At 45.1% G+C, this 26,566-nt stretch overlaps 1 protein-coding gene across 7 annotated transcripts in view; it reads left to right on the top strand.

The window, feature by feature from the left end:
* The window catches only part of LOC140408828 (Krueppel-like factor 3), a 133,060-nt gene that overhangs the window by 43,248 nt on the left and 63,246 nt on the right, over window positions 1-26,566 (top strand). For 2 of the 7 annotated variants that reach the window (XM_072496567.1, XM_072496569.1), the window contains exon 3: window positions 2,672-2,736. The exons of the other annotated variants lie outside the window; for them this stretch is intronic. The gene's annotated coding sequence lies outside the window, so the exon portion shown is untranslated. The remainder of the gene's footprint in view (window positions 1-2,671; window positions 2,737-26,566) is intronic. 7 annotated transcript variants of the gene reach the window in all.

Raw genomic sequence — 26,566 nt, forward strand, 5'->3', positions numbered from 1 at the left:
CTTGCTTTTTAACTGTCCAGCTGTTATGCGCGCTTGACCCCAGAAAGTTGTGACATTATCATGTACCTTCGGCATGACAAATAAGTGGATCTTGTTCCAAAAGCCTAATGGTCTCATCCAACTCGTATTTCTTATGAATATGACAATGATAGGATAACATCACCATATGCTAGAATCAAGGATGTCTGCTTATTATTCCAATTAGATTGCAGCCATAGGACACTTATATTTCTGGTGATAAAAGTGGAAATATGGAATATAGAAAATGCTACAAGGGTATTATCACCATCCAAAAATGGGAAAGACAGATTAACTTTACAAGTTCAAACTTGATCACGAGGTAAAAATCAGCACAGCACAAAATATGTTTTCAATGTCACTAGGTGTATAAGTCAACACTTTTTCAGCTAAGACATGCTTTTTAAGACTTATTCTTTCATAGGATGTGAGCTTCGCTGGCTAGGCCAGCATTTATTGCACTTGAGAAGATGGTGGTGAGCTGCCTTCTTGAACTGTGCCTGTGCCCATCTGGTGTGCACCTATAGTGCTGTTAGGAAGGGAGTTCCAAGATTTTGACCATTAGACAGTGAAGGTAATACTACAGGTAATCAATCACCTGTAATACTATACTTGCATTTGGAGTCGGCCTCACGTTTTCACCCCAGATACATATGTTTTATTGAGCTTGCAAGTTGGCGCATGGGAATAAACAAGCAATACAGGCCAGAAATGCAGCCCGTGTTGTCATGAAGATGCGTGCGAGTTTAAAACACATCCACACAGAGCAGACTGCACATGGCGAGTAATGAACAGAAATAGGTTCTCTGGTTTAAAAAAAAGAATGAAAAGTGAAACTGGTTTCAAGCTAAAGGTCATAACATTCAATAACTTGTCAAATAACTGTGCTGCAGCAAGCAGATTCGGTGTTCATGAAAAACTAGTGCAAGAATGGATAAAGAAGGTATCTGTCTTGAAATAGATGCCCAAGACAAGTCCGCCATAAAAACAGGGACCGACCACCACTCTGATCTTGAGAAACAATTATCAGAATGGGTTCCTGAAAATTATCTGTTAAAGCAGCACCAGAAATACATGCCTGTGTATGCAAGTGGGCCCATCAGACGCAGAAAATCTCAGCCGATGTGCAGCAAAGATTTCAGTGCTGTAACTAGTTGGTGCAACTGCGATCTGGAATGAAAATGTCTAGCAGAAAGCCAAGATTCCTCAGAGACTACCAAAAGACCTCAATGCCAAATTGACCAGTTTCCGCTGGAAAAGTTACCGGTTTCAGGCCATGGCAAAACACGATTACCCAATATGACACATGGGCAACATGTATGACACATGGGCAACATGTGTGAAACATTCGGGAATTTCATGATGCCCAGCAGTAAAACTGTGGAGTGGACAGATTTAAACAGTTCTCGTGAAAACCACAGGAGAGGAGAAGGCAAGATTCACGATACTAGCCGTCATGGCCAACGGAATGGAATTAAGTTGCAATTTGCAAACAAAATCAAGCCAAAAGGCAAGTTCCATGCAGGATGTTTTGAGAATGTCCATGACAAGAGTTGGATGGATGAGAATGGAGTGATGTTGTGGATCAATAATGTTTGGAATAGGTGTCCCGGTGCCTTATGTACACAGCCATTAGTGTGGGATGGTTCAGATCCCACGTAACCGAGGAGATTAAGAGGTCCCTGTGAAGAAATAGCATTCACATTACATTTATACCCAAGGATCTAACATCCATATTTCAGCTGCCCCAACAAGCCATTTGGAGATGGTGTTCATGCCAAATGAATGGTCGACCGAGAAGGAGTGGAAATATATACACTGCCCACTTGATGTTTTATCTGATTTCATCATCAAACCGCTTGATGCTATTAATGCTGAAGCTGTTATCAGATTGTGCACAAATGCAGAATATACAATTCAATGGATGGCGAAGACCATGATTTGTTGTGGAGAGATGATTCTGAAACTGCAACTGCTCCCAGAGTGGGATACTTATGATAATGCCATAGCCAAATTAAGTGACTTTGAATGAATTTGTTACATTGGATGCTGAATGCATTTGACAGTTTATAAAATGTTTTGATTGTGGTTAAAGATATCCTTGTAGAATTAATTCATTCAATAAAATGTGTAACATGGATTTGACTTGAATTACCATTTTGTTTTCACATTTCAAAATGGCTACACTGGTTCACACAGGCAGCATAGTGGCACAATGGTTAGCACTGCTGCCTCACAGCGCCAGGGACACGGATTCGATTCCGACCTCGGGTGACTGTGTGGAGTTTGTACTTTCTCCCCGCGCCTGTGTGGGTTTCCTCCGGGTGCTCAAGTTTCCTCCCACAGTCCAAAGATGTGCAGGTTAGGTGGATTGACCATGCTAAATTGACCCTAAGGTGGGGTTAGGGGGATAGTGTGGGGTTTGGGCCTAGGTAGGGTGCTCTTGCAGAGGGTCGGTGCAGACTCGATAGGCTAAATGGCCTCTTTATGCACTGTAGGGATTCTATTCTATGATTCTACCCTGCTGTATGAGCCAAGCCCCATTTTTGGAAGGAGTTTTCGGGACATCAAGGGTAGACTAGTGTGCCACAATCTATGGTAGGGTGTTCTGGTGAAAGATCTGTGCCTTAAAAATGCCTCATTTTTTTTACAGATGTTGGGAGCCTGCAGAATATTTCCAATATTTTCATTTTAAGCATCACTTCAACTGTAGACAGTGTAAGCAATTGACTGTAGTAGCAATCTGTGCTTCTCACTCTTTCATGCAATTTAATAAAAGAAGGATACAGGCCTTATTTGTTCATCTATTGGTGATGTGTACATCAGGGAACAGAGAAAATGATTTATTATCTATTTTCTTGTTATTCGGTTAGGAAACATTTTGAAATAGTTAATGATTGACTCGTAACAAGTTGTGTGTTCGTGTGAGTTCAAAAGGTCAGTGTGGAGCTCAGTCTCGTTCTTTTATCAGACGATTATGAAATATTTAAGTTCTCAAATTTCATTTAATTAGCTTAGCTTGACTTGAAACAAACTGAGTATTCCAACAGAGGTCAGCATGCTGATTCAAAAATGATCTAATCTGACAGAATTGAGTGTAGATTGTTCTGGCATATGCATAGCAAACAAGAATGATGTAAAATAATTATTGACCAAGTATTAGTTTGTTGGTACGACTTATAATCTATCGATGAAAATATTTAATGTAGCAATCGTAGTCAAACAGCAACACATGTTATGCAACCTGATTTTATAAAATTGGAAATAATTAGCAAAGCACTCTGCTATAAAGTTATATTCTTGCCCCAAGCAGAAGTGTGGGTTTGAGACAGGAAACCAGACAGCAGTCTGCTCTGATAAGGGGGGTATTGTCTGAGGGAGTTGGCTCAAGTGCACTCCCTAGAGATTTTTGGATGGGAAGGGATGGCTGACAGAATACCACATTTAAAACTGCCTAATATTCTTTCTTCTCCATAGCTGGCTGTTTTTAACTTAAATAACGAATGGTAAATGTTTGCATACATTTAAAATGTCATTTCATCTTGAATTTAGTGGTTTAACTTTGTCTCAAATGTTTCATTGTTTATACTCCGATATGATTCGCTTCAGTCATCAGCAAACAAGAAAAAATATTTTCCAAGTGTACGAGCATGAGCATTGTTAGCAGGACTCAGGATGTTTGTGGCTTGTGTGAAAATGTCTGGCAGGATGATAAAATTGAACAAATTCAACTCTCCCCTCAATCAGTCACCGTTGCCATTCTTAGTGAATCAAATAGAACTAGTGTGCATTTCTACGACAACAATGCACGTTGTTGACAGTTTTGTGAATTTTACTAAAGATGGCATCTATTTAAAAAAAGAATCACTTGGCTCCTTTTCTTTTCTTGCCTTCCCGCCCTTACGCTGTGCTCTTCTTCACCTGTGCACCACTGCGATCCCTTTCTGCTCAGGAGATGGGGCAGTCACAAGATTTGGTCAATCCTGCTGTACAGGTGACCAATCAGCTGTGATTTCAATTCAGCTGATCTGAATCAGATCAGTGTTTGCTTCAGCCCATCTACATGTGACAGGCGATCCTTGCAAAAACTGGGGAAATTCACTTTTTAAAAAAATTTATAGTACCAATTCATTTTTTCCAATTAAGGGGCAATTTAGCATGACCTAGCTTGCACATTTTTGGGCTGTGGGGTCGAAACCCCCGCAAACATAGGGAGGATGTGCAAACTCCACACGGACAGTGACCCAGAGCGGGATCGAACCTGGGACCTCAGCGCTGTGAGGCAGCAATGCTAACCCACCGCGACACAAATGCGTTGATGAGGGCTTGAGGGAACATGGGAGGAAACTAGAGGACATGGATTCGTGGCTAGATCAAGAGCAGCTTGGGAGGAGGTTTGGTTTGCTGGGGAAAGCAGCAAAAGTAGCTAAATTGATCTTAGATGACGGGAGATGATTTTAATCCAATTGACAAGGAAGTCCATGAGCACTTCTTAAAAGGTGAAAGTGGAGGGATTAGGAGAGAGGGGTTTAAGGCAATTGTTGATAAAAGTGGGTAATAGAGGCTGGGTCCTGACTTTGCTCTCCAGAATAATCCTGGGGCATCGTGACTGATTTTGGCAAGACTTAACCTGTCAGAAAAATGCAAATTCTAATTCATTATGGCACAAACAACTTTTCAAAAAGACTTGTTAAATCGGCAGTTTCTTGTTCGTAAATAGTTTTTTATATTGTTTTGCCATACTGCAAATAACATCCACGTTTTTTGATTTGTTGAAAAATGCAGTTAGTTTGGATTATAATGGATTTTCATAAATCCATGTGAATCATTAGACAGTTGTGTGTAATAATTAGACAAAGTATATCTAACGTCGCCTTGTTGCTGTGGGGCAGCTGGGATAGGAAATTGTGCCAATTTGGTTCATTGTGTCCTTTGGGTAAAAGTTTTGCTGAGTGAAATTTGATCTTGGAGCATTGGAGGTGAATCACAGTTTGAGCTGAGAACATGTTCCTCAGAAAATGCTTTTGTTTGTCTGAAACAAGCACGGTGGCGCAGTGGTTAGCACTGCTGCCTCACAGCGCTGAGAACCCGGGTTTGATTCCGGCCCCGGGTCACTGTCCATGTGGAGTTTGCACATTCTCCCCCTGTCTGCGTGGGTCTCACCCCCACAACCCAAAAAAGTGCAGATAGGTGGAGTAGCCACGCTAAATTGCCTTTTAATTGGGGGGGAAAAAAAAGAATTGGGTACTCTGAATTTATTTTAAAAAATGAATATTTGCTCTCCTTTTGTGGGTCACCGATTTTGATGCATTTAGGTTCAGAAGTGTAACGTGTCGACTTTGTATTCAGAGACAATTGACCATTCAATTAGATTAAGTGGCAGCTTCTGAAAATAAGAATATTTCAAATATAAGACTTTCCTCCAGAGTATGCCATTTTTAACCTTGAGCTGTGGACCTGACCGCATTAGCCAGTATTTCTTTGTGTTTTTATGTCTATATTTGATTGACATTTTGTTTTTGTTTAGGCCCATAACTGAATTTTAGTGGTGAGATGAATGATTGGTAAAATGCAGCAAGTTTCTCTCTTCATGCCTGACTAAGCTGTAGCTATTTACATGACCCAATTGGTTAATGCCATTGGACAATTGCTCACAGTTTATTGGTTTTGCCTCCCCATCCACCTCATTTGCATACAGAAGTGGTTGCTTGGTTTCACTAGGCGGGAATGGGTGGATTATGTTTCCAAATTTCTGTCTTGTTTGGGCAAGTTAAACAGCCCTGACAAAAGAGCCTTGGGGCTGGGTGTGGAAAGGCAGGAACGAAGAGTGCCACAGAAACATTTATTAACAGAAGAAAAGGTGGATTGTTTGCTTACATTAATAGCACTCTACAGGAGACTTTTGGATGGTTTTGTTGAGAAAGAGCAGTGGAAAAGTAATGTGAACTTGCGCTGTTATTTTCCAGCATGCAGTACAGCGTTTCCTATGGCAGTTAGCTTAGTTCTCCCTGAAATAGCACAGCAAAACCTTTCTTAAAAGTCATTCCTGAGTACGCAAAGAGAAATGTTCACAACCCAATTTGGCTAGATTTCAAATGTTTCAATCCAGGGAATTCTACTGCAATAACTAGGAGATGAAAGTTGGTGGGTTTGTGGTGGTGGGGTTACTTTTAAAAGAAACATAATAATCAATGACAAACATTCTTTTCTGACAAGAGGCAGTGGTGTAAATATAAAATGTATCACCCACCATTTGCACGTGGTAGGTATCACTGTTTTCCCTCTGGCACCTCTCCTTATTTAAGCAATAGAACTGCCAAACAATTCTTCATAAAGATGGAGGCTTCATAACAAAAACCAAAGAGCTATCAGACATCCTGAAAAATAGGGTGATGGTTGAAGATGGATCAATCGGGATCAATTGACTTTTTCCGAAAAAACATGTTTTAGTAACATTTAAAAGATTAAATCCAGACAATCGGCTGACCAAAGAAAAATACAACCCGGATAGTGTCATCAAAAGTGGAACTATCCTGTGTTAAACTGGAACATCTGGTTAGCTTATTCTATCTAAGCCACTCAAATATACTGTGACCTGTTATAACCGACATGGTTTATGTCTCCCTCAGTAATTGAGAAAATAGAATCCTTATAAGGAAGCCACCTTAAAACGCAGCCAGTTGCTAAAAATAGCTTTAAACAAGTGTGATTTAAAGAGTGTATTTATGAAGGGATCGGTGGGAGTCCTTTGCAATGCTTTACTGTGAAATATCTTTTTTCAATGTTTCAATGGTCCTAACTTTGTACAAAACCTAACTTTTTAACTTGATTGAATCCAATCCCTTGAATGGTCACAGTTCAATGAAGTCCTGTCTCCTCACTGTGGAACTAAACTGCTTATTGACAGGGCTGTGAATTTTCAGACTCTTACTTTAAGATCTTGATCCGGTGTCTGACTTGCACAAAAGCATAGAAAATAAGTTTCTAGTTATATGTTGATTAATTGGCAGCACGGTGACACAGTGCCAGGGATCCAGGTTTAATTCCGGCCTCCGGTGACTGTGTGTGGTGTTTGCACTTTCTCCCCATGTCTGCATGGGTTTCCTCCAGGTGCTCCAGTCTCCTCCCACAGTCCAAAGATGTGCGGCTTAGGTGGATTGGCCATGATAAATTTCCCGTAGTGTCCAAAAGTTAGGTGGGGCTATGGAGTTACAGGGATAGGGTGGGGAATGATCCTAGGTAGGGTGCTCTTTCAGAGGGCCGGTGTAGACTCGATGGGCTGAATGGCCTCCTTCTGCACCATGTAGGGAATCTATAATAACACCCAATTTAAATGTGGACTGCAGTGAGATCTATCTCTCAAGATAAGTAACTAAGAACCATTCTACTGGTTTAGTTTTTAGTTGGCAGATCAAAAAGAGGAAGAGCAAAATAAATCTTAAGTTATGTTAACTCTGGATCTTGCTACTTGGGGACTTTTACTCCGTTTTTAAAAAATAGGGTTAAAGTAAATTAATTAAATCCTGTTTTTCATGGTGAAGCAGCCAGAAATGTAAATATTCTACCTCCGGAGTCGGTAAGGTACAGTCATGAACATTTGTGAACATAGCAATGCTTATGGACCAGAGAATAGATCAAAAGGGAACTGCTTATTATTCTACGTCCACCATCATCCACCCCCCTGCACCCCAGAATCGAGGGAGCAGGCATAATTTGAAAATGAAATGAAAATCGCTTATTGTCACAAGTAGGCTTCAAATGAAGTTACTGTGAAAAGCCCCTAGTCGCCACATTCCGCCGCCTGTTCGGGGAGGCTGGTACAGGAATTGAACCGTGCTGCTGGCCTGCCTTGGTCTGCTTTCAAAGCCAGCGATTTAGCCCTGTGCTAAACAGCCCCTAAAATCAGTTGAATCAGATTTACAATGTTTAAAATGTTATGAAAGATCCAAAGTGTATTAACTGATTTTCATCCAGGTATGTGAAACAATTTATACTTCTCATTATTGTAAAGTTGCGGTATTATCTCAAATTCTACAAAAAAAAACAAATTGGATTGCTTGAATTATATTTTCACCCTTCCTCACATCTGTCCATAGCCAACAGATGGCTCTCTAAATGTTGAGCTGAGCATGTACGTGCCCCCCCCCCCCCCCCCTCTCTCTCTCTCAAGGGTGGATAATTGTTGTTGAGATCTGGGGGTTTCAGTGCTGATCCAAAATAAGGGTGTGAAGTCCGAAAAGGTCAATGTTTTTGGCATGGTGTTTAATATGGCATTGTGAATAAAGAGAAGAAACATGCACAGAAAGGTGCGTCAAACGTAGCACTCACCCCTCGGAATCAGAAGATTGTGGGTTTGATTTCCCCTTCAGGGCTTTAGCATAAAACTCCACTGATACTCCAGTTCAGTACTGATGGAGAGCTGTCCTGTCAAAGGTGCCATCTTTCACATAAGATGTTAACCTGAGGCCCTTTGTGTCCTCTCAGGTGAATGTGAAGGAGCAGGGGAGCTATTCCTGGCCAATATTTATCCTTGAATCAACATTGGAAAAACAGATTATCTGGTCATTATCACTTTGTTATTTGTGGGAGCTTGCTGTGCGAATTTGACTGCTGCTTTTCCTGTCGTGTATCAGTAAATACATTTTAAAAGAAGCACTTCATTGGTTGTGAAGTACTTTGGGATGTGGTTTTGAAGGTGCGATATAAATGCAAGTTTTTCCCTGTTTAAATGGCCCTGTTTTCACCGGTAGCTCACCTGAAACAAAATCAGTCCGAATTCAAATCAGTTCAGCCCTTTGAGTTTGGAACATGCTTGTGGTAGCTTCAATAACCATTTAATGAAGGAGCTTGCCCCATTTCTTGTACTTTTTCAGAGCACTCACAGAAAAGAGTAAACGTTTGTTCCCAACGGTGAAGAAAGTAGACTATGCTCATAGCTGTACCATATATTGACCAACGATTGAACGCCCGTTGCACCTGACTCGATGACACAACGAGGCTATTAAATCTCATGAGAGGCCTCTCGTGAGATTTGCGATGCTCGGAAAGCCTTGCGAGATCTAACGAGATCTCACAAGACGTCATGATCTGGATCTCGCCCAGCAAGAGCGAGATCCAGATTTACATAACTGCTCACTTTTTTTAAAATTTAGAGTACCCAATTCATTTTTTCCAATTAAGGCGCAATTTAGCATGGCCAATCTACCTACCCTGCACATCTTTAGGTTGTGGGGGTCAAACCCACGCAAACATGGAGAGAATGTGCAAATGCCACATGACCCGGGGCCAGTATCAAACCTGGGACCTCGTGCCGTGAGGCAGCAGTGCTAACCAATGCGCCACTGTGCTGCCCCAACTGCTCACTTAAATATGTCATTGTCCGATGCTCCCGAGGCCTGGGAACAAATGTCCACACCTGGGGGACCTCGCATGGTACCATTTAGCACAGGTCCACACAGATGTGTAGCAGGCAGAATGGCACCTGGGAGGGTTCTCCCAGGCCATCGGAGGCCCCCCCCCCCAGTGGTTGGGCTCTGGGCAGAGAGGTACCGTGGCACCACCTCTGACACCTGGGCACCTTAGAAGTGCCACCCATGTACCCTGGCAGTGCCAGGGTGCCTGGCTGGCATTGCCAGGCTGGAAGGGGCACTGTCAGGGTGCAAGACTGGCAGTGCCAATGTGCCCAGGTGCAGGTTGCCCGTTGTAGGGATGGGGCCTCAAGGTGCCCTGCCCTTATAATGTGGGGTGAGAGGCCACTCGAGGATCCCACAGCAGGTAGAGTGGGCATTGGGGAGTTCCCGAGGCTGCGGTGGGGAGTATGAGCGGAGTTGAGAGATTGGTGTGGCAATTAAAAATGGTGCCCCCGGGCAGCACGGTGGCGCAGTGAGTTAGCACTGTGGCCTCACGGCGCCGAGGTCCCAGGTTCAATCCCGGCTCTGGGTCACTGTCCGTGTGGAGTTTGCACATTCTCCCTGTGTTTGCATGCGTTTTGTTCCCACAACCCAAAAATGTGCAAGCTAGTGGTCAGGACCGGGGGCACAAGGTGCACCACGAAATAGAAAGTGCATGTCAGAAAGGCAAGGTCACAGTGATCATGGGGGACTTTAATATGCAGGTGGACTGGGTAAATAATACTGCCAGTGGACCCAAGGAAAGGGAATTCATTGAATGTTTACAGGAGGGCTTTTTGGAACAGCTTGTGATGGAGCCCACGAGGGGACAGGCCATTCTGGACTTAGTGTTATGTAATGAGCCAGACTTGATTAAAGATCTTAAAGTAAGGGAGCACTTAGGAGGCAGTGATCATAATATGGTCGAATTCAATCTCCAATTTGAAAGAAAGAAGGTAGAATCAGATGTAAAGGTGTTACAGTTAAATAAAGGTAACTACAGGGGCATGAGGGGGGAACTGACGAAAATCGACTGGGAGCAGAGCCTAGTGGGAAAGACAGTAGAACAGCAATGGCAGGAGTTTCTGGGAGTAATTGAGGACACAGTACAGAGGTTCACCCCAAAGAAAAGAAAGGTTATCAGAGGGGGGATTAGGCAGCCATGGCTGACAAAGGAAGTTAGGGAATGCATCAAAGCAAAAGAGAAAGCCTATAATGTGGCAAAGAGTAGTGGGAAGTCAGAAGATTGGGAAGGCTACAAAAACAAACAGAGGATAACAAAGAGAGAGATAAGGAAAGAGAGGATCAAATTTGAAGGTAGGCTAGCCAGTAACATTAGGAATGATAGTAAAAGTTTCTTTAAATACATTAAAAACAAACGGGAGGCAAAAGTTGACATTGGGCCGCTCCAAAATGACGCTGGTAATTTTGTGATAGGAGACAAGGAAATAGGCGAGGAACTGAATAAGTACTTTGCGTCAGTCTTCACAGTAGAAGACATGAGTAATATCCCAACAATTCAGGAGAGTCAGGGGGCAGAGTTGAATATGGTAGCCATCGCAAAGGAGAAAGTGCTAGAGAAACTAAGAGGTCTAAAAATTGATAAATCTCTGGGCCCAGATGGACTACATCCTAGAGTTCTAAAGGAGATAGCTGAAGAAATAGTGGAGGCATTGGTGATGATGTTTCAAAAGCCACTGGAGTCAGGGAAAGTACCAGAGGATTGGAAAATCGCTGTTGTAAACCCCCTGTTCAAGAAGGGAACAAGGAAAAAGATGGAAAATTATAGGCCAATTAGCCTAACCTCGGTTGTTGGCAAGATTCTAGAATCCATCGTTAAGGATGCGATTTCTAAATTCTTGGAAGTGCAGGGTCGGATTAGGACAAGTCAGCATGGATTTAGTAAGGGGAGGTCTTGCCTGACAAACCTGTTAGAGTTCTTTGAAGAGATAACAAATAGGTTAGACCAAGGAGAGCCAATGGATGTTATCTATCTTGACTTCCAAAAGGCCTTTGATAAGGTGCCTCACGGGAGACTGCTGAGTAAAATAAGGGCCCATGGTATTCGAGGCAAGGTACTAACATGGATTGATGACTGGCTGTCGGGCAGAAAGCAGAGAGTTGGGATAAAAGGTTCTTTTTCGGAATGGCAACTGGTGACGAGTGGTGTCCCGCAGGGTTCAGTGTTGGGGCCACAGCTGTTCTCTTTATATATTAACGATCTAGATGACGGGACTGGGGGCATTCTGGCTAAGTTTGCCGATGATACAAAGATAGGTGGAGGGGCAGGTAGTATGGAGGAGGTGGGGAGGCTGCAGAAAGATTTAGACAGTTTAGGAGAGTGGTCCAAGAAATGGCTGATGAAATTCAACGTGGGCAAGTGCGAGGTCTTGCACTTTGGAAAAAAGAATAGAGGCGTGGACTATTATCTAAACGGTGACAAAATTCATAATGCTGAAGTGCAAAGGGACTTGGGAGTCCTAGTCCAGGATTCTCTAAAGGTAAACTTGCAGGTTGAGTCCGTAATTAAGAAAGCAAATGCAATGTTGTCATTCATCTCAAGAGGCTTGGAATATCAAAGCAGGGATGTACTTCTGAAGCTTTATAAAGCATTAGTTAGGCCCTATTTAGAATACTGTGAGCAATTTTGGGCCCCATACCTCAGGAAGGACATACTGGCACTGGAGCGGGTCCAGCGGAGATTGACACGGATGATCCCAGGAATGGTAGGCCTAACATACGATGAACGTCTGAGGATCCTGGGATTATATTCATTGGAGTTTAGGAGGTTGAGGGGAGATCTAATAGAAACTTACAAGATAATGAATGGCTTAGATAGGGTGGATGTAGGGAAGTTGTTTCCATTAACAGGGGAGACTAGGACCCGGGGGCACAGCCTTAGAATAAAAGGGAGTCACTTTAGAACAGAGATGAGAAATTTCTTCAGCCAGAGAGTGGTGGGTCTGTGGAATTCATTGCCACAGGGGGTGGTGAAGGCCGGGACGTTGAGTGTCTTTAAGACAGAAGTTGATAAATTCTTGATTTCTCGAGGAATTAAGGGCTATGGAGAGAGAGCGGGTAAACGGAGTTGAAATCAGCCATGATTGAATGGTGGAGTGGACTCGATGGGCCGAATGGCCTTACTTCCACTCCTATGTCTTATGGTCTTATGGATTGACCACGCTAAATTGCCCCTTATTGGAAAAAATGAATTGGATACTCTAAAAATGTTTTTTTTTAAATCGTGTCCAGACCTGTTCCTTGTCAGTGCAGGAAGCAAAGTAAATGCGGCCTTAGCGGGACGTTCCTTGCTGAGACAAAAAAAAACAGAGTCCCGTTTGATAACGGGGTCGTTCTCGGCACTTCAGGCACCGAGAGACACTAAACACGCCCTAACTAAACAGGACTCTGTTTTCTCCCCGTTAAATTGAGCCCATTGCTATTGTTGTATAACCGTGGGGACAGTTCGGCTCCTGACACTGTTGTGGTTGGCATTTAGGAGCACAAATTAACATTGTTTGGCAGTGTGGCAACCCTGATTTTAATACAGTATACTGGCGTGGTTTGTATACTCATATTTTTTCTTGAAATTTAAAAATTACATTGTGCATAATAGGAGAGACACTGATGTGTATCTGGTTTCAGAATGTATCTTGTTATCGAATAAATTAAAGGTGCAGGAATAATTTGTACCTGAATGAATCGTGATTGAAAACCAGGTAAACAGTTGGATCATTTGGGAATTAGTGACTCAACTAGTAGGATGGTTTCGATCCAATTAGGTTCATCATTGAATATTGTGCCAATCACGAAACAATGAAAATGAATCATTGGCATACAAACAAATCATCATAAAATTTCTGTAACTTCCCGGTTAAATCTATTTTTAGCCTCTTCTATAGAATGCTGCCTTGGTCAGCTGCCCGAAGTAACATGAGCCTATCCAAAAACTTATCCAAGCCATATCTTGACTCGCACTAAGCCCCGTTCAATCATTATCTCTGTGCTCATTAACCTATATTGCCTCCCAATCTGGCAATCCCTCGATTTAAAAAATGTTCATCCTCTTTTTCAAATCGCTTTTATGGCTTCAACTGTCTCTATCTCTGTAAACTCCTCTAGACCTAGAACCTTCCAACATATTGGCATAACTCTAATTCTGATCTCTTGTGTATCCCTCATTTTCATCCCTCCATCATTGATGGCTGTGCCTCTGCTTGCCAGGCCTTAAATTCTGGAATTACCTCCCAAAACCGCAGCACCTCTGAACCTCTGTATTCTCCTTAAAATCTACCTCTTTGGTCAAGGTTTTGGTAAGCAGTTCTAATATCTCAATATGTGTCACAGTGTCATGTTTGTCTGCACTATAAGAAGCAAGAGTAGGCAATTCAGTCTGTCTAGACTGCTCCACTATTCAATAAGATCATGGCTGATCTGATGGTGGCCTTAACTTCTCTTTCCTGCCTATCCCCCCATAACACTTGACTCCCTTGTCAATCAAAAATCTGTCTCGCTCAGCTTTGAATATATTCAATTACCCTGCAGCCTTCGGTGCTCACTAGAGAAGAGAATTTCAAAGACTCATGATACTTTCAGAGAAGTTCACCCTCAACTCCGTCTTAAATGGGAGATGCCTCACTTTTTAAAATATGCCCCCAGTTCATCCTCTCAATATCTACCCTGTCAAGTCCCCTCAGAACCGTTGAGATTTCCCTGCTAACCTTTTGAGATTCATGTACTAGGGCACACAGATCCCTCCATTCCACATGAGCTCTTTGAGCAGGTGCCGGGAAAGGCCCTGCTATATGTGCCCAAAACAGGACTCTGTTTTTTGTACATTAAATTGCACTCCTGATATAGTGGGCCACATGTGGAATTGACCATTCTCGCCGAATCTCTCCTTTAGTTTAGCATCAATTCTTCCTCACACATGTGAAGCATCTTTTTATGTGACATTTTTCTATGTCAAAAGCACAACATGAATATAAATCTTGTTTGTTATGGGCCAGGGTTTAGAGAACCCCAAAGTGTATCATGGAATTCACCTGACCCACAACTTTTAATAGATTGTGGTATGGGGAGCACACGGCCCACTCTACAGGTATGGTACAACAGAAATGGAAAAGTATTTTTTAAAGCAAAACAATGTTTATTCTATGAACTCAAGTTAACCTTTTTAAAACATACAGTGAACATCTTAGCAACCATTAATTCAAATACAACCCCCAAAGAGTACAACACTAAGTAATGCTTACGCTGTCCTATTAACATCCAGAAGACTTACAAAAAAAAACCTTTAACAGAAGCACATCAGGTTAAAGTCACTACTGAAAACATTTATAATTCTGAATTCACCAAATGATCAAGAGATAGCCTTTTGATGGCAGAGAGAACGGCAGTATACCTGCTTGGTCTGACTTCAGCTCCAATACTGAAAACGAAACTAAAACACACCCTGCAGCAAACAGCCTAAAACGAAAGTAAATCCTGATAGACAGCCCAGCTCCACCCACTCTCTGACATCACTGCAGCAATAAACACCCATTTCTTCAAGGTACTCTCACTACAGATATTTATATACACACCCATTTCTTAAAGGTACTCTCACATGACATGTTGAATAAAGGCACTTGGGCCCTATTCACAGGGCGTTAATCAATTGCGCTAACTACACATAACTGTCCATTATTCCAACATTGAATGTTGCCATTAGTCACAAGAGCCATCCATGTGGTCTCTCTGAGTTGGGCAGGTTGCGAATTATTATAAAATTCAACGTTGTTTTGTGTAGTAGGCTTTCAGTACGTACTCCGAACACCATTGATACCATAAAATCTCATGAGATGGATGTTCTGAATTAATCTATCTGGTTGAGAACATCTGCAAAACATTACCCCCCCCCCCCCACCCCCCCCCCCCCCCCCCCAGCCCCCTGCGCCGGCCCACACTGCTTCCATCATGTCAAGTTCTACATCAGAAGTGCTAACTTAGAAAACCTACCCCAGTGTTTTGATAAAACTACTGAAGGATGCATAACAACAGGGGAAAGCTTTAATAAAAAACTGATGCAGTTCAAAACGATGTCTGTCCGCTGACAACACGAATGCCAGAAGTAGCTGTGCTGAAGTACCAGGCTGTCGTGCGCTCAGATAGATACCTCCAACAGCTCTACTTCAGTAAGTGATGGGCAACACAATGTTTAACCTGTCCTTTCAAGGGATGCAGTCCCAAACATTGATGTGGTCGGAGAAAATTCCACAAAGTCAGTTGTGCAAAGCCTCACAGCTGATTAGTTGTACAGATTCTGTGCTCAGAAAGAAGTAAGTTTAAATCTTAAAGGGAAAAAATGGCCCTTGTTGTGTTATTTAAATAATGACAGCACTCTGCTGAAGGCCAAGATCCAGCAAATTGAAGAATATGTGTATCGAGTATGGTACCACACCCACATTGCAGTGGTGACATCAGAAGATAAATATATTAATTTGCTGTTGAGTAAGATTTGTAATGAGTAACTTTATAATCACAACATCCTGCCATGTGGGTGTACCGATGCCCTGTGGTGCACCATGGTACAGCATGGTTCATGCAGGTCAAGCTCTTGATCTCAGCCAAAGAAGTAGGGAGAGATGCATAACTGAAGGTGACAAGTTAAAGGGTGTGAACCAACCACTAGTATGCAGTTCTTAGTAGTCAATTATAGAGTTGGAATAGCAGAGACCAGAGAACAGGTCTCTGGCTGAGGAATGGTGGTGGCAATGGTGGTATGTAAATGACAAAAATAGCAAACCAAACAATGTGAAGAGCAAAGACAGGACTTTGGAACATTTACAAGGACCCTCCCAGTTGTTAGTGCGTTCATTTATGTATACTGATTAATTTGAAAATACGATTTGGGGAAACTGATTTGGATTTGTGTAATGTATAATTATATCTGGTCTATAATTACTAGCATTTTGATAGTCATCCATTAAAGATTATTGGATCACTGACTCAATAGACGTGTCTCATAAAGTTGCTAGTCTGAGATTGTCAGCAACTTGGATTACATATGTCCCAATGGCTCCCTGGCTAATTTGGCACTGAAGACCTGTGGCATCCTGGGAGGATTCAGAGGTATAATATTTGTCATTTTAATTGTCTTCAACTCAGTAGTTGTGACAATGGACCTTGATGATGAAGCTGGCAGAGATGCTCAATGGCATCATTGAGAGGCAGCTGTCTGGGTGAGGGAATCCAGGGGCCCCAACCATTTTTTCTGGGTAGAGAGAAAAACACTGCGAGAGATGTGGTCTGAGGCCGAGTGGCTTCAGAAGTCAGTGTTAAATATGAAGGAGGGGACTAAAATGTTCTGTGGCAACTTGGAGTCAGCAAATGAAGTTGATGCCTGCTTCAGCTCATGAAAGCCCTGACTAAACAGTAGACCAACTGGTATAGACACGAGCTAAGCAATCCCACAACCAGTGATTCAGATGTAAGATCTGCAGTCCTGCCACAACCAATCATGACTGGCCAATTAGACAACTAATCGGAGCATGAGATTCCATCAACATTGCCATCCTTAATAATGGTGGAGACCACTTTTTAGCCAATTCACTTCACTGTATAGATGGAAATGACTGGGCACAGTGGATACAGCAAAGACTCAGCCCTGACAACATTCCCAAGTGTTGTGGTGAATACTTGTGCTCCAGAACTAGCCAGTTCCCTGGCCAACCTGCTCCAGTGCATCTGGCATCTACCCGATTAATGTGGAAAATTTCCCAAGGATGTCTGTCCACAAAAAAATCTAGACAATTATCACCCCTTCAGTCTACTCTTTATTATCAAGAAATTGATGGATTATCAAGAAATTGATGGATGAGGCTGTTGACAGTACTATCATTTTTTTAATTGTATTTTATTACAAACATGTTTCAAAACCAGGTAACAGCGAATAAACACCCTGGGAAACATACTTACCAACAATCAACCATACAGTCTGTACAGATTTTCCTCCTTTTTCACTCCCCCCGCCCCGCGACGAACAGCCCCTCAAACACGGTCACAAACATCCCCCACCTTTCCTCAAACACCCCTGAAGGACCTCTTAACTCATGCTTTATCTTCTCTAATCGCAGGAAGTCATACAGGTCACCAACCAAGCCGCCACCCCTGGTGGTGATGCCGACCGCCACTCCAGCAAAATTTGCCGTCCTGCAATCAGAGAGGCGAAGGCCAAGACATTGGCCTTCCTCCTCTCCATGAGCTCCGGCTTCTCTGAAACCGCAAATACACCACCAAAGAGTCCGGATCCACCTCCTCCTCCACTATCCTGGCTAAGACCGCAAACTCTCCCGCCCAGAATCTTCCCAATTTTTTGCAACCCCAAAATATGTGCGCATGATGCGCTGGCCCCCACCCACACCTCTCACACTCATCTGATACCCCCTGAAAGAACCCACTCATTCTCGCCCGAGTCATATACACCCTGTGCACCACCTTAAACTGTATCATGGTCATGCTTGCACAAGAGGAGGTCCCATTTACCCTACGCAGTGCCTCGCTCCATACTCCCCAATTGATCTCCCCTCCCAACTCCACTTCCCATTTCTTCTTGATCTTCACCACCCGCTCGCCTCCCTGCTCCCCCAGCCACTTGTGTGTATATATATCCCCAATTCTTCTCTCTCCTTCCACATCCGGAAGCAGCAGTCGCTCCAGCAGGGTGTATCCTGGCAACCTGGGGAATCACCTCCAGACCTTTCGTGCAAAGTCCCTAACCTGCAGATACCTCCTGGATACACTGTCCACCCCTCCCCCCCCCCCCGGCTCACCGGCCCCCTCAACTGGTTCCATATCTTCACCGTGGACTGCACCACCGGGCTCTCTGAATACCTACTCGAAGCCATTGGCAATGCTGCCATTACTATAGCCCTCAAACTAGACCCCTTACAAGATTCCTCCTCCATCATAACCCACTCGGCCCCTTCTCCTACACACCACCACCGCACCTTGTCCATATTCGCCGCCCAATAATAATGTAGCAAGTTCGGCAGTGCCAACCCCCCCTGCTACCTCTGCCTCTGTATCAGGGTCCTACCCACCCTTGGCACCTTCCCCGCCCATTCGAAGTCAGAAAGGAGCGTGTCCACTTTCCGAAAAAAGGTCTTTGGTATAAAGATCTGGAGAGCTTGATGGATAAACAAGAACCGTGGCAGAATATTCATTTTCACCACTTGGACCCTCCCTGCCAACGTTAAGTGGTTGACAGCACTATAAAATGGTAGTAAATAATGACCTGATCACCAATGGTCAGTTTGGAATCAACAGGGGCCACCAGGCTTCGGAGCATCCTGCAGCCTTGGACAAAATAGCTGAATTACAGAGATGAGGTGAGAGTGACTGCCCTTGACATCAAAGCAATATTTAACTTGAGTGTGGCATGGCATGGAGGAGTCTGAGCACATTTGGCATCAGTATGCAGGTTGAGACACTACCAGTGATACCTCCCACCACCTTGCTGCTGATTATGAGAACTCTCTTGATTTGCTAGGTTACATTTATCCTGCCTTTTGTGGACAGGACATGACCTAGGTTTGGCAGATTCCGAGATCCAGGACTACATGCTGAGGGATGAACTAAAGCTTGGAGCAACTGCCAGAAAGATGCAATGGGGAAGGATCATGGGCCAAATTCTCCTAATTTGAGGCTACGTGCGGAGGGTCCGTGGCGTTTTACATGGGAAATATCGGCAGCACCCCCTCACCGATCCAGTGATCAGTGAGGGGCTAGCAGCCGCGCCACATAAAATGCACGGCCTCCAGAGCGGAGGTCCTTCAGGTGACGTCCTGAGGCCTTCTCACCAGCATGCAGCACGCGCCGCAATGACGCCGTTTGGGAGGGGGCGGAGCATGCAAAACCTGCGTAAAACAGGCGCTGCCCCTGATTCCGTTGTAAAAATACTCTCCGCCCGATCGGTGGTTACGAAATCGCCGCCAGGAAACTGAGAATCTCACCCCATATCTATGACCCTCCATCATAGTGCACCAAGGGACTGTAACCAGTATAAAACCCCTCTGGTTGTATGTTTGCCAATTAATGAATATTGTAAATGTTAACTTTAAATGTAGTGCGGAACCTGCAGAATTGAAATAAATTGATTTGTTTTACACTTTATGTAATGTCAACTTTGAACATTCATATTTGTACAAATTTGATGAAGAAGTATATGTTTAGGAAGAATTTTCAAAGTTGATGGATAGCTGTCAGTCGATGTACTGGATAGCTTGGCCAAAAATGCAGCTCCCTAAACTTTTGACATTCACCACCTTAAAAATACATTCCCTTCACCATTGGTACACGATGGTTCCAATGTGTACCATCTACAAGGTGCACTGCAGCAACTTCACAAGACTCATTTCTACCCAATTCCATGACTTCTCGAAGGACAAGCGCAGCAGCTACATGGGAACACTACCAGCTGCAAGTTCCCCAAGCCTGTACTGCGCTGTAATGTTCTATTGTCTATTGTCATACACCACTATCATTTGAAAATATATTGCTGTTCCTTCGGCATTACAGAGTCAAAATCTGGAAACTCCCTGCTTGACTGCAGTGTGGATGTGCCTTCACCACACAGACTGCAGCGATGAAAGGAGGAGGATTGCCACCGCCTTCTCAAGGGTATTTATGGACGGGCAACAAATTCTCGCTTTGCCAGTGATGCCAATATTTTATGGATGAAAAAACAAATATACTCTTGTCTGAAGGGGCAGCAGGAGCGTTAGTTTATTAGTTTAGTGTATAAACAGAAGTGACACGTAACCTAGAAATCATCTGTGTGCTTGAAGAGTGTAGAAGAGTGGCTTTCATGATCATAAGACTGTCATAGCCTGGTTCAAATTGGCAACATTGCAGGGAGAGAAAAGGTAAAAGTCTGAAAATGGACATTTCCCCAGAGCAGTGGGTGTGGCTGGGCCTGAGGCACATTATTGGGGTGTGGTAGATGGAACACCAGCTGGCTTTCCGGTGCTGATTTTGGCTGACCCTTTGCTGACACTGTGTTGAGAATTGGACAAGCTCACAGCACTGCCAGCTGAAGTTCGCAGCCAGCAGTACAAATGGCTAAGATTTCCCCTTGCATTACAAATCCTCAGGACTGACGGGTATAATAAAGAAACAGGCTAAAACCGGGAATCCCGATTGGGCGGAGACTCCCACGCCAGTCCAAAAACAGGATTGACGCCGGGTGGCAGACCTGTCCCAAGTCTCCGCTCCCACCCTGCTAGCCATGATGGGCTTCCCGCTCGGCGACAGCAAAACCATGCATTTGAAAATGATCAATGGACTGGAAGCCTGATGCATCCCCCGCCCCTCCCCTGCAGCTCGGGGTCACATGGGTGTGATTTGGTACAAGTATTTAAAAAGATTTCCTGGTGCCATGGTCTTTGAGGGGAGTAAGGAAGGAAGTGCCTTTCTTTTTTTTTTTCAGGGTTGCTGTGTGTCTGGTGACCCAGAGCTAGTGGGGACCGATTTGGTGGCAAAGATGTGGGCTCAAGGGTGTCCCCTTCGCGATCGGGATGCCGTGCCTGAAACTACTATTGCTGCTGTGAAAGACTAGCAACTCACTCCTTAGGTGTTAGTGTCAGGCTCCAGACTGTTTCAACCATTGAATGCTGCCAGTTTCCTTGGAATGCTCTGACGTCTCCTGATCATGTGGATTTCCATTTACCCTGCCCATCTGAAGACCCTCATGTATCAGCCCTCTATTAGGGGATGGCATGGCAAGATGTCTCATTGGGCCACCAGGTGTTGGGAACCACCTTGACCCCCTGAGTTGTACAGCTCCACAGCAGATGGAGCCGGGGATCAGCAGAGCTCACTACACACTAATGACACATACACCAGTGGCAGCTGAAACCCCCATTGGCACACCACCTCTGTCAGAGTGAACACCATCAGCTGACCCACTCCTGTGATTTCTCCCGGCCCCGCACGTCAACGGAGCCCCATTGGTATCACATGGTGTGAGTGTATGAATCCCGGACCATCCAGGAGACCTGAACGCCTTCCTGACACAACCTTTGTGTTAAACCTTGGCTCAACATAACATTGCTGCAAACCTCCCATCAAAGGCACATATCCCTCAGTGACTCTCATCTTTAGGATGTGCCCACACTCCAATCTCTTCACATAGAGCCGCATACCTGCAAAGCATGAACATCAACACCACACAGGCAGCTGCCACTATTGGTTGGGGGCGATGGGATGGGGCAGCAAGACAATGTTGAAGTGACATGTAGTCGGTGGCTGTCCTGATGGTAGTAGTGATGTGACTTGTTAGCAAGAAGACAGTATGATGTTCAATGCTGACCATCCACCAGCCCCCCTTCCTCACCTCTGCAAGACCCTGTGCCCCCCAAAGAATCCTGCTAGCCTATAGCCTCCTGTCAACAGTCCATCATCAATGAGATCCAGTCTATAGTCCAGGCCCAATATCCAAGCATAGCTCAGTGGACGAGGGAGTCATAGGCAGGGCTTGAACCTCACGAACAAGGACCCACATAGGGGCATCCACTGTCCCCCAGACCATGATGACATCATGCAGAGAGAGAAGGAGGAAGTCACATTGACCAGTCGCCATGGACATACAGTCGGGGACATGGGGCAGTGTAAGTGATCGTGCAAGATTCTAGTTGTTGCCAACAGCTCATTAATGCAACGTCAGGTGGTGGGAATGGTGAGGGAGCTCACCAGTCATACACAGGGTGATCATGGGGGGATTGGATGGTCAAGGGAGGCGTGATCTTGCTGACTGAAGTGCCAGGGCCAGTCCAGGCAATACCCTGCATGACAGGAGCCTGCCCACAAAAGCAAGAGCCAGCCGGTGAGGCTCAAGTGCCAGCTGTCTGTCAGGCTGAGGAGGGGGAACGAAGGTAGCGCCACATCAGGCTCTGTGTCTATTCTTGGTGGTGGTCCTTCGAGTCGCTGTCGGGCACCCATGTATGTGTCAATGGCAACTCTGCCTAAACAAGGGGGCCATGCGGCACCTATGTCAGGTGGCGGTGAACCTGGCACCACGTGGGGTGGGAGGAGGCCACACGCTCCCAGTGGTCGTCAAATTAACAGCTGTCCTCAACTTTTATGCCTCTGGTTCCTCCCAGGGCTCAAGTGGGGACCCGCATGGGATTTCCCAATCAACCACGCACAGGCGCATCCGTGATGTCACAGAGGCCCGAGGTGCCCGGGCATTGAACTAAATCACCTTTAACCTGGACCAGGTCTACTGAATGCCCATGTTGCAGGATTTGTTGCTATAGCCCAGGTTCAAGGGTTACCAATGACACTCGTGTGATCTTCCGAGCACCGACTCGACAGGGGGTGCCCTTCAGCATCAGGAAGGGGTTCCATTATCTGAACATGCAGTTCGGTGTGTGATCACCAGCTGCAAATCATATGTGCACGTTATCCAAGTAGCGAGCACAACACATGTATCCTGGCGCACTCTGAAGGATTAGCCAGTGGGTGACAATACCAAACCGCTTAGGTCATGGCTGATGATGCCTGTGTGGAGGCCCCAGACTGAGACAGAGACCAGGTATGATTAAGCCAGGGCAGCACGGTGGCACAATGGTTAGTACTACTGCTTTACAGCGCCGAGGATGCGGATTCGATCCTGGCACCGGGTCACTGTCCGTGTGGAATTTGCACATTCTGCCCGTGTCTGCATGGGTATCAGCCCCACAACCCAACAATGTGCGCAGGATAGGTGGAATGGCCACACCAAATTGCCACTTAATTGGAAAAATAAATAATTGGATACTCTAAATATAAAAAAGAGGTTTGATTAAGCCCACTCAGCAACCAGGAGTGCCATCAAGCGGTGCACCGGGCTGCTGAAGATGTGCTTCTGTTCTCTGGACTGCACAGGTGGAGTTTTCCGATACAGCCCCCAGAGGGCATGCTGCATGCTGCCCAACCTGGCGCAGCAGCGGGGTGACACGATGGACTAGGAATCAGAACATCTTGCCTCATCGGATGAGGAATACCAATAGGGCATCCAGGAGGAGCCCAGTAAAGACACGGAGCTGGCACGGCAGACCCTGGAGGGCCTATGCAAGGCCGTCAAAACAGGGATCATCTCATCAACTCTTGCTTTGCCGATAGGAGGCCTAAAGTCTGGCAGCTCCATCATCACCATCCCCCACCTCCCCTGCCGTCCAGCCCGTCCGTCCCACCGCCCCTTCCACATACCCTCCCCCACATGCCCTTGACTCTTTCACTCCACTTACCCTTTCGTCCTGTCACCTTTTCGCCATATCCTCCCATCACCCTGTGACCCCCTCCATTCCCCTGCCCTTCAACCTGTCCTCCTTTCTGATACCAGGGTCGCCCCCCCCCCCGACCCACCCCACAGCCCAACCTTCCCACTTTGTGAGCAGACCGTGAAAGGCAGCTCAAACTGGCACAGCAATTGTGTATAATGGTACGATTTTACAATTAGTGTCGCCTCCCACACACTAACTATGTGAAACTACACTGGTGCTATGCATTGTTGGCAACATCTCCTGCACATGAAGGCAACTGGACTCCTCCAGTTTGACTTGCAGGTGCTGGCATGATGCTGACACCCGCTTCTGTAAATTCTGGCTCTAAATTTGCATCATCCGGATCAATGATGGGATAACTTTTTCCACGTGACATCTGTCTTGGAGGCAGCTGTTCCCTGGGATCGGGCAGCCCTCCGACTGGTAGATCCCTGAGGAGTTCCTGCCTCCGCCTGATGTGATACAGCAGGAGTGTGGTGTTCACCAGAGGGTGACCCAGGAGCCTGACCGTTAACATTACCCATCGAGATGATTGTCTCTGCTCTGATGGGTGGTTCAGATAATTGCACTGCCAGGAAATCTGTGTCTGAGGATCTGGACGGAGTTCAGCGACCCCAGACAGCCTGGCCTCATCTGGTGGCGATCCTGCAATGCAAAGGACATGGGTCAGCTCTCGGGAAGAGTTGTGGGGGGCAAAAGACCCATTAGAGATAGGACATCTGGATAAAATTGCATTGGACTCTCACTTCCTTGGTGCCTGCAAAACTCCATGCCAGCCACTGCCCACCTGCCGCCTCCCCCATGAGTCCCATTTTTAAAAAAGAAATTTAGCGTACCCAATTAATTTTTTCCAATTAAGAGGCAATTTAGAGTGGCCAATCCACCTACTCTGCACATCTTTGGGTTGTGGGGGTGAAACCCACGTAAACACGGGGAGAATGTGCAAACTCCACACGGACTGTGACCCAGGGTCGGGATCAAACTTGGGACCTCAACGGCGTGAGGTAGCAGTGCCAACCACTGCGCCACCGTGTTGCCTTCAACCCCCCCCCCTGTGAGTTCCATGACTCGTTCTTCAAAAGGGGTGAGGATGTGTAGCTCTGGCATGCCCCTGCCCGACTTCTGACAATCCCTTTGATTATATCCTGCTTTATCCTTGGGGACACAGAAAGGACATTGTAAGGCGCCAGCAGGCCAGTTTTTTTTTGGGGGGGGATAGTTTCTAGCTTGTAGTATATGTGGACAAGGCACCTGGCCAAAGAGTGTAGGGCTTGTGTTGGGTATTCCTGGAGGTTGGACATATCAGGGTCTTGGGACCGATGGCTGGGGACAGGTAGGGGTGTGGTGCCAGGATCACACAGGTGGTTATTCACCTCAGCAGTTCAAAGGAGGTCATTCACATTCCTGCATTACTTTCTGGTCCTCCTGGTGAGGCTGCCGGCACTCATATCATCCCAGTCTGGCTCGTGTCCTCGCCCCACCCTGGGTAAGAGGTTGCCCCTCCTCTCTTCCACAGTGTTCAGCATTCAGTCATTATCAGCATCCAGAAACCTTGGAGCCGATCTTCTTGCAGACATCCTCTTGGCTGGAATTACAGTCTGTTGTGAGTGGAGCGCTTAAAAGTTGCACCAACTTGTCAGGTTAACAAGGTGATTCCTGACCCCAGCGAATCACTCGCTGAGGGAATCGAGTAAGATTCACATGGGTAGTGTGATAGCCTGTTTGCATGTTGTGATTCTCACCTCTGCAGTGCCTATAGTTTTGAAACCAGAGATTTGTTGCCAGAGTTGCCATGTCTGATTTTAACTCTGCAAAGTGGATGGGTTTTGAATTGGTTAAAATCAGGTTCAACATTTCAGCTTGATCTTTCACCAGAACTTTTCTTTTGTACTTTTCAGATGTGGATTGATGTGCTCCTTTGTCAGGTTTACGTGGCGTGATTCTGCATATAGCATTGAACTATATAACCTCAGTCTTGCTCTGAATGACTTTGCTGGTTCAGATGCATTTAAGAATAGTTTTAATCCAGGCACACCTTTTGCCTTTTAATATACTGAAAGTTTTTGTTTTGAATATGTATTGTCCTAGTTTTTGGCTCCATAATATCTGTCTTCATCCTTCACCAGGCAGGTCATATTAGAACTGCAAAACTCTCCACCCTAAGCAAATATTTTAGCTGTCTTTATTAACCACCATATGTTTAACATGGTGAAACCTGTGCGTCATCTCCAAGCACATATTTTAGGCAGTGTTTATCATGGATTACTGTCATAAACCAATGCAGGTAGGCAAATGTATCACAATTTGTTTTTAACTGGAAGAGAGAGTGATCAGATACGCAAAATCCTACATTAAATAATGGGCTGAATCACTACGTGTGCTGCTACTAAAAACCTACAGTCATAAATCATTGAACAATGTTTATTGGGGCTATTCAGAAGGATGTTTGAGGCATGCATGTTATTCACTGTGAAGCTATTATCACCATTCCAGCCCCACCTAAGTCGCCCTGAGCCTTGCAAACATCTCTATGCATTAATTGGCATTGTGGCGTGTGTTGGGGTAGCTCGAGGGCTGGGTGGAGAAAGACGATGATGTGCACAAAGCAATTTAGCACACCTACTATGTTCAAATGATACTAGTGTACTGTGGATCACACAGCTTGTATGATCATCCTGACTCTAAATTATAAATATTTATTAGCAGTGCAAGGCAGAACAAAAGTGTCAAAGGCCTGTGGCACAGGCTCACATAGATACATAGAAAATAGGAGCAGAAGGAGGCCATTTGGCCCTTCGAGCCTGCTCTGCCATTTATCACAATAATGGTTGATCATCCAACTCAATATGCTAA

The sequence above is a fragment of the Scyliorhinus torazame genome, chromosome 3 (genome assembly GCF_047496885.1).
Source record: "Scyliorhinus torazame isolate Kashiwa2021f chromosome 3, sScyTor2.1, whole genome shotgun sequence".
Taxonomy (NCBI): Eukaryota; Metazoa; Chordata; class Chondrichthyes; order Carcharhiniformes; family Scyliorhinidae; genus Scyliorhinus; species Scyliorhinus torazame.